The sequence below is a fragment of the Chenopodium album genome, chromosome 8 (assembly GCF_948465745.1).
Source record: "Chenopodium album chromosome 8, dcCheAlbu1.1, whole genome shotgun sequence".
In the NCBI taxonomy this organism is placed as follows: Eukaryota; Viridiplantae; Streptophyta; class Magnoliopsida; order Caryophyllales; family Amaranthaceae; genus Chenopodium; species Chenopodium album.
In genome coordinates this window covers 56,989,638-56,997,870 of record NC_137841.1, presented here as the reverse complement: position 1 = coordinate 56,997,870, position 8,233 = coordinate 56,989,638, and the positions used below count along the sequence as shown (strand labels likewise).

At 39.8% G+C, this 8,233-nt stretch overlaps 1 non-coding gene across 1 annotated transcript; it reads left to right on the top strand.

The window, feature by feature from the left end:
- The first annotated feature begins 6,894 nt into the window (after positions 1-6,894).
- LOC145557171 (small nucleolar RNA R71) lies at positions 6,895-7,001 on the top strand. The gene has a single exon (XR_014092222.1). It is a non-coding gene; the product is annotated as a small nucleolar RNA R71 (small nucleolar RNA).
- Positions 7,002-8,233: the final 1,232 nt, after the last annotated feature.

Genomic DNA, 8,233 nt, shown 5'->3' with positions numbered 1-8,233 from the left:
CCAAAAGAAATCTAGATTAAAGAATGGAATTAAGAATAAAGTTAAGACAATTTAAGAGAGAGAAAATATTCTAAGTAGAGAGAGAAAGTCTAAAAGAGAAGATCCGTGAAAATAATCGTCCTAAAACGTACTTAAACAAAGCTCTAAACAACTTCCTAATTAGAACTAATTGCTCGACAAAAGAGCTCTTCCAGAAACACGTGCCCGATCGGGCTAAAGGCCGCCCGATCGGGCGCGCCTTTTTCTCCGCGTACTCTTCTAAACAGCCGCGCCCGATCGAACTAGCAGCTCACCCGATCGGGCGCGCCTTTGGCCATGCACCAGCACAACTCTTGCGCGCCACGCCCGATCGAGCTAAGCTTGCCCGATCGGGCCCTTGCTTCACCTCAAGGCTTGGAACTTCGATTGGGCTTATTTCTTCGGCCCAATCCGGATATCCACTTGGGGTCTTGATCATTCAGTTCAAATACCTCGGTATCCCGATTACTGAGCCCTTAATCACCGGCTTGATGACTCTAACCGGTCTTGGGCTTCAAAGATGGTCGTGCTCCTCTAATTTCCGTAGTTGATCTATGGAAACCCGGGAAAATGCTCCAAAAGTGTAATTTCCTACAAAACTCAACCAAAACTACGAAAACACTAGAAAACACCAATTAGTAATAAAAGTGGCTCGAAAGAGCCAAAAACACTACTAATTATGACCAAGGGACAGGGGTAAATCACTATATAAAATAGACATATCAAACTCCCCCAAGCCAAAACTTTGCTTGTCCCTAAGCAAAGAGCTCATCAATGAACATATAAAACATGCCTCACCCCATTAATCAAATCAAGCACAAACGATTCAAGGCAAATCTAATGAACATGCTTCAATATCAATCAATCTCATTCATCCAATCACTCATCCTCCCCACAATTGTCAAATAGAGCAAACCACATGAGCATATAGAATTCAAGACTAGTGCTCACACACTCAATTTTCAATTTTGTGGCGAGTAAAAGATGTCCTCGATCGCTCTCCAACCCAACCCCTTTTATGTGAACAATGCCCTCCCAAACGCACACGCTCGTGTGTTTAAAAAGACATACACTCAACCTATTAGTTGACTCGTAATATGTCAAGTCATAACTTGCATTGATAAACAACACTTTCACATTCATGCAACACTATGCACAAAGGTCGGAATGTCTTTAAAGCTTGTAATGTAAGGCTAGGGCAAATGGTAGGAATCATTTGGGAACAAGTGAGAGAAAAGCTATGCTTAAGGGAGCAAATCCTAGTAAAACCCATGATCAAAATAAATAATGATCAACATCTCCTACATAACCAACTCTAACAAAAATCCACCAAATATACTCTGATTATAAACAACAATCCCAAACTGACAAATTTCACTCATAAGATATAATAATGAAGAACTGGAGTGAATAAACAAACTTTATTTTCCAAACTTGAATTTCTCATTGAAGCACAATTTTCTCTTTCTTTTGAACAACCTCCAATTAGAACATTTGAACATTGAACAATTTTTTTTTATTTGCTTTTTTTTTCTTTTGAAGTTCACTTATTTTTTTCACTTTTTTTTTCTTGAAATTCTCTTTTTTTCATAACATCATACTTTATTTTTTTTCAAGAAGATATAGCTTTCAAACTCATCAAAAATAAACATGATCAAGAACAAAATAACTTCCCAAAACCCACCCAAATTGTACAAATAATAAGCACACTACAAACTCCCTCACCTCACTCACTAATAGCTCCCCCAAGCCAAGCTTGGGACTAGTAACCAATAGGGCTAAATAGGCTTGTAATGTGGCTAATAAACAACAAAAATTCAAGGCAACAACATGGGTAGAAAGGAAGGAACAAATGTATCTACAATCATCTGAAGGCTACCTAAAAGAACAAATGCGTTTGTCCTCCTCAATGTGCAAAATAATGAGTCATACAAACATTACTTATAGTTGCAAATCAATACTCAAATTCTTTAACATACCAGGAACTAACACACATTCCTAACCAAATCAACTAGTCAAGCACTATATTCACAAGCAGTTGGGCAAAATTGACTCTTGTTAAGGCATCTAAGCAATCAAACTTCAAATCGTGATCAACTAATCCACAATGCTTATCATCATATACCAAGAATCAAAACAAATTTTCTCAAGTAAGGGGCACAGGGAAGCATGATTTATAATTCATTGGAACGTATTTTTGGAAATTTTTTATTTTTTAATTTTTTTTTTATTTTTAATATAGGAAAGCAATAAAAAAAACTACACTAGAAAGCAAATAAAACTATACTAGAAAGCAAAAAAATAGAGAAAAAGGAAGAGAATTACCAAAAACAAGATCACCCCCCAAGTCAAATCAAGCAATGCCCTCATTGACTAGGGATTGTAGCTAGAGTAACTACTCCTCATCTTCATCCATCCTTGAATAGCCTCCCCCATGGCTAGGACTGGCTCCTCCATAGCTCGAACCACCACCTCCGTAACCCGAACCACCTGTAAAATAGTTAGGGTCTACATTCCCCCCAAGCCCACCAAAAGGAGCATCGGTCCCATAACCGTGGACCGAAGAGTAGTCCACATAGATACCAAAGGCACTTGGGTCCGAATATCCTCCTTGAGGATATTGAAACCAATCGTGAACAATTGATTCGGGGGGGATAGCCCCCCGACATGCATAGTCATCATACATGGGGTATAAACCCCTCCCAAGGTTTCTCTCCACATGCCCTACCCTCCTATCTAGGGACCCTACTCTAGTATCTAGGTTTCGCACCATACTCTCCACTCTCCCTTGCCCCATCTCAATCCTATCTAGTTGGCTCCTAAAAGCCGAGAATTCATAAGGGGCGTTTGGGTCGATGTTATAGTTCGTGGAAGAAGTGGGAATGTCATAAGTGTAGGGATGGGGTGGTGGTTGAGGGTGAAATTGAGGTTGTGGTGAAGGTGGTGCTTGGTGAGCTGCTTGAGCCTCACCTTGGTTACCTAAATCAAAGGTGTAAGAAGGTTGACCCTTCTCAAACTTAGTCAAGACGGGGTTAGGCAATGTAAAGGCATTGTCCCTTCTACCCGACTCCCTTTGGATTACCCACCAAGTTTCACCCCCTATGACGTTGATCCAGTTGAGGCTACCTAATTAGGGTAAGTCCATAAGAGTTGGGCCTACTACCTTCCTAAATTCGTTAGGAACAAAGTTAAGGTGCTTGACCGCTATGTGGGTGACTAAACCGCCAAAATAAATAGGGTCCCTAGACCTACCACCCTCGGCCGCGTTGGGCGCCCGTTGGAAGTGTTGGGCTATCCTATGAGGTATGTTTAGTTTGTCACTCCTAGGGATCATGTAAGACCCTAATAACTCTAGTTCATCCCTCCTTACATTGGCGGGTTCATGCCACCCAAAGATAGTGAGGCCAACAAACCGTTGCCAAAATTTTGGCACGGGATGTTGTATCCAAGTGCCCTTGGCATGTTGGAGGTTTAGATTAGCATCCCCCGTGAGGGATTGATAGACAACGACAATGTTGTCTTGGGACGGTTCAATAGGTTTAGTCGATTTCAACTCAAATAATTTACCAAATTCTTTCAAAGTCAATCTCACATCATTATTAAGCAAAGAAATTGAACATGAGTAATCAAAGCATTAGATTTTATCACATTAAAACTAGAAAGAAATTCCAAAGTTAAATAGTCAAAAGTATCATAATGCAATTGAAATAAACCACTCATTCCAATACCCTTAAACAAATTTTCTACCGGTTTATCAATTCCTAATCTAGAAAGCGTAGAATGATGAACAAAGCGTATAGGAATTACCTGCCTCGAGATGAGGTTGAGCATCCTTTGCCGTTGTTCTTGTAAGGTATCACCACCTCGCTCCGTCCCGGAATTTGGAGGTCCGGGTCAACCAATGGTGGTTGTTGTTGCCTTGAGCTTTCACCCCTTACGGTCCTAGATCTTTTGGAGGACATTTTTGTGAGAAACGGTGGAATTTGAAGCTTTCTCTCTCTTAGGGTTTTGAAAAAAATTAAGAGAAAGTGGTAGAAATTTAGTGTAGATCGAAGGGATGAAAGATGAAAGGATTAAGAATATGTAAAAAAAATTTGAGTTTGGATGGAATAATTAGAGAAGATCTTGAAAAGAAGTAGAGTTTGAAGGTATGAAAATGGGGGTTTTATTAGGGAGAGAAAGTGATGAAGAAGAAGATGAAATAAGGAGAAAGTAAGAAAATAAGAGGAGGGAAAGGAAGTAATAGGTCGGGGAAAAAGTAGCGCGCCCGATCGGGCAAGCTTCGCCCGATCGGGCGAAAATAAATTATTCTGAAATATTAATTGCGCGCCCGATCGGGCGCGAATGCGAAGGGAATTTTCGCCCTTTGCTTGACCGATCGGGCGAGATTCGCCCGACATATCTTTTCTCCTTACTCGATTTCTAAAAAATTGCGCCCGATTGGGCAAGCTTCGCCCGATCGGGCGAAAATAGCCTTATTTCCAACCTCACTTGTGCGCCCGATCGGGCCCGTGCCCAAATGGGATCTCTTATTTTTCAACTTTTTTTCTAAGTCTCCGTACCTGTCAAATCTATACCTGTACAAAAACACTTGTAAAAGGTAAAATTACACTCTCCTCTCCTCTCTAAAAAAAATAAAAATAAAGTAAAAAGGAAACTAGTCTAGAAAGCAAGAAATACGGGTGACCTCTAGCAAAGCGCTGGTGTATCTGGGTCCCGCACGACCCTCTTACCACATGTCGAGAAGTTAAGACCCTTGGTCTATCACTTGGTCGGGTGGTTCCTCACCCGGTCGAGCAATCTTTAGACCGCGACTCAGCTTCCTCACGCGTCCTCTAAGGTTCCAATTCACCCTATCGGGTGGGTTCTCATTGGCATGAACTGGTGATACTTTGCTATTGCTCGGTTGAGAACCTTTTTTAACCGTTAGTTGCCTCAATTTGTCACTTAGTTGAGCTATTACAACACGGTCCGATGGAACTCTCACTGTAGGCTCAGTTTCCGCGACTTGTACATTTGCCTCCACTTTCTCATCTTCGAAACCAAGACCTTCACAGTATAGGGCTCTCTCTATTGCGTCCACTTCCTCTTTCCATCTTTTAGTTGTACCTGTAGAAGATGCAACACACGATACTGCCTCCAAGGGATCTTTAACAAGAGCTTGGGGCTCGTTAGAACAATTGTCAACCACATCAATTTTATAACACTTATCCTCTAGCATGGGGCTTTTGGGGGTATTATTCAAATTAAAAACAATTTTGTCGTCCCCTACCGATAGTGTCAATTTACCACATTTTACATCTATAATTGCTCCTGCGGTATTAAGGAAAGGTCTACCCAAAATAATTGGGGTTTGCAAATCCTCAGCCATATCAAGAACAACAAAGTCCACGGGTATATAAAATTTACCTACTCTAACAGGGACGTCTTCTAATATGCCTATGGGGTATTTAGAAGAACGATCGGCCATTTGTTGAGTAATGTTGGTAGATTTTAATTTACCCATTTTTAGCTTTAAGCACACAGAAAATGGCATGACACTAACACTAGCACCCAAATCACACAATGCATTATCAATCATTAGATTGTCAATATGACAAGGGATAGAAAAACTACCAGGGTCCTTTAGTTTGGGTGGAGATTTATTTTGTAGTACGGCACTACATTCTGCTGTAAAGGCGACATTCTCTACCTCACTAATAGACCTTTTCCTAGTCAATATTTCTTACATGAATTTTTTATATGCAGGTATTTGTGTAATTAATTCTGTAAAGGGAACTATTACCTGCAAATCCTTCACCATCTCAAGGAACTTACCAAACTGCTTATCCAATTTAGTTTTCAAATGTCGATTGGGGAATGGAAGTTTGATAGTTGGTTGTTTCACATCATTACTCTTGTCTTGAGTCACAACCTTCCCTAGAGTTTTACCCTGCAAAGTAACATCAGAAATATTAGTACTACCCTGTAGCCCGACAGGGCTATTAGTTACATTGTCAGGTTTAACGGAATCAAGATTAGCATTATTTATTAAAACAGGTTCATCGTTTCTGGGCATAGGGGGCCCTTCATAGTTTGAACCACTCCTTAGAGTAATTGCATAGGCTTGATCCGTAGGCCTGGTTGGTTGTGATGGCAGGGCTCCCGGTTGACGGGCTTGTAGAGTAGCGGAAAGTTGCGCAATTTGATTATCTACAATTTTATTATGTGCTAGGATCGAATCAATTTGGGCATCTCTACTCTCCATGTGCTTCTGCATATTCACCAGCATCGCTCTAATTTCTACCAAAGCAGGGTCGGAAGATGAGGAGGGTTGTTGTGGTTGGTTCTTCTGGCCAGCATTGGGGTGGTAATATTTCTGTTGTTGTTGTTGTAACGCCTGTGGTTCTTGTGGTGGTGGTGGATTTTGAACATTGGTACTCTGGTAGGAAAGGTACGGATGGTTCCGGTACCAAGGATTGTAGGTGTTGGAGTATGGGTTATTCTGCGTATAAGCTTGAAAGGCATTAACTTGCTCCACGGAACTCCTGCAATCTTGTTCCCAATGACCTAAAATTCCACAATTTTCACAGAAACCCTCATTAGCATTATTATTAATTGCAGAAACATTAGCTACATTAGCAGTGCTAAGATTATCTAATTTCTGGCAAATAGAGGTTAATTGAGCTTGCAAAAAGGATACAGAGTCAACAGTATGCTTCCCCTTGTTAGAAAAGCCACTAGGATTCCTATATTGGGAATTATGTATCTCCATATCTTCAATAACTTGACCTGCATCAACAACATTAAGGTTTATAAACCTCCCACTAGCTGCAGAATCCAAGATTATTCTAGATGAATTTCCAATGCCATTGTAAAAGGCTTGGATCAACTGCCATGTTATGGTGGGGACATTCTCTTTGTAGGTCCTTGAACCTCTCCCAAGCCTCATATAAAGTTTCATCGGATTCTTGGGCAAAGTTCTGAATTGCACTCCGTAGTACAGCTGTTCTCTCTGCAGAATAATATTTGTTATAAAAATTCAAAACAAGAGTTTCCTAGTTAGTTATACCAAGTGCAGTTTTATTTAAACCATTAAACCATATATATTTTGGTTTTTCCAGTTAAAGAAAAAGGAAAGAGAATCTCCCTGATTTGGTCTTGTGTGACCCCAGCTTGCCTAATGGTATTACAATACTGACAATAGTCTGTAATATGAAGATTTGGGTCTTCACCCTTAGCTCCACTAAATTGCTTCCTTTCTATCATCGTTATAAATTGGGGTTTAATCTCAAACTGTACCCCATCAAGAGCTGGAGTGGGAGTAAGGTGTGGAAAATCTGTAAGCTTTGGTTGTGAGTAATCACTAAGCTTCTTTGGAGCCGTCATCTCTGATTTTGGATCTGATGATATCTCTGAATCGCTTAAATCAATTGGAGTATCTCGGTGATTATTATTATCACCAGAACCTGCCAGAATTTGCTTGTAAAGATTCTTTAGTCTATGGAAGGATCGTTCGATCTCAGGATCGAATGGGATGTAACCTGATCTGGAACACCTGGGCATAAACAAAAAAAAAAAAAAGCAAATATGAGACTTGTCTCAAAGAACTAATGTTCTCAGAGACAAAAAGAAATAACCTAGACTACAAAAATAATCAGAAATAAAAAATAAAAACGTTTCCCCGGCAACGGCGCCAAATTTTGACATGGTAAAGTCGTATCCCCTAATCAAAAGTAATACCTAAGTCCTCTAACTAAAGTAGATAGGGAAGTAGGGTCGAATCCACAGGGAAACTGGTCTTTCTATTCCTAATTAATTAATATAATCTAAATTATCAAGTTAACCAAAGATTATTATTATAAAAGGGAACTAAACTACGAGGAGTAAAAAAAGGGAAGAAAATCAATAATAAGGAAGACTAGGGTCACGGGTTCACCAATAAACAATACTCTGGGGTACAGCATAGTAATCAATTATTAACATTGCATAGATAACATGGATCTAACAGGCTCTCGCAATTTATTAGATCTAAGTCCTAATTGAAGATAGCCTTTAATATTAAATTAACATCTGCTCGATTCATCAACTCAATATTGCTATACTTTTACAAGCCATAATTGTAAAGCGTTAAAACAATTCAATAAGAAACTATCATGCAATATCAATAATCAATAATAGTCAATCATCAATGCGTCAATCAACCGGATCATAACGGGCTCTCGCTACGTATTAT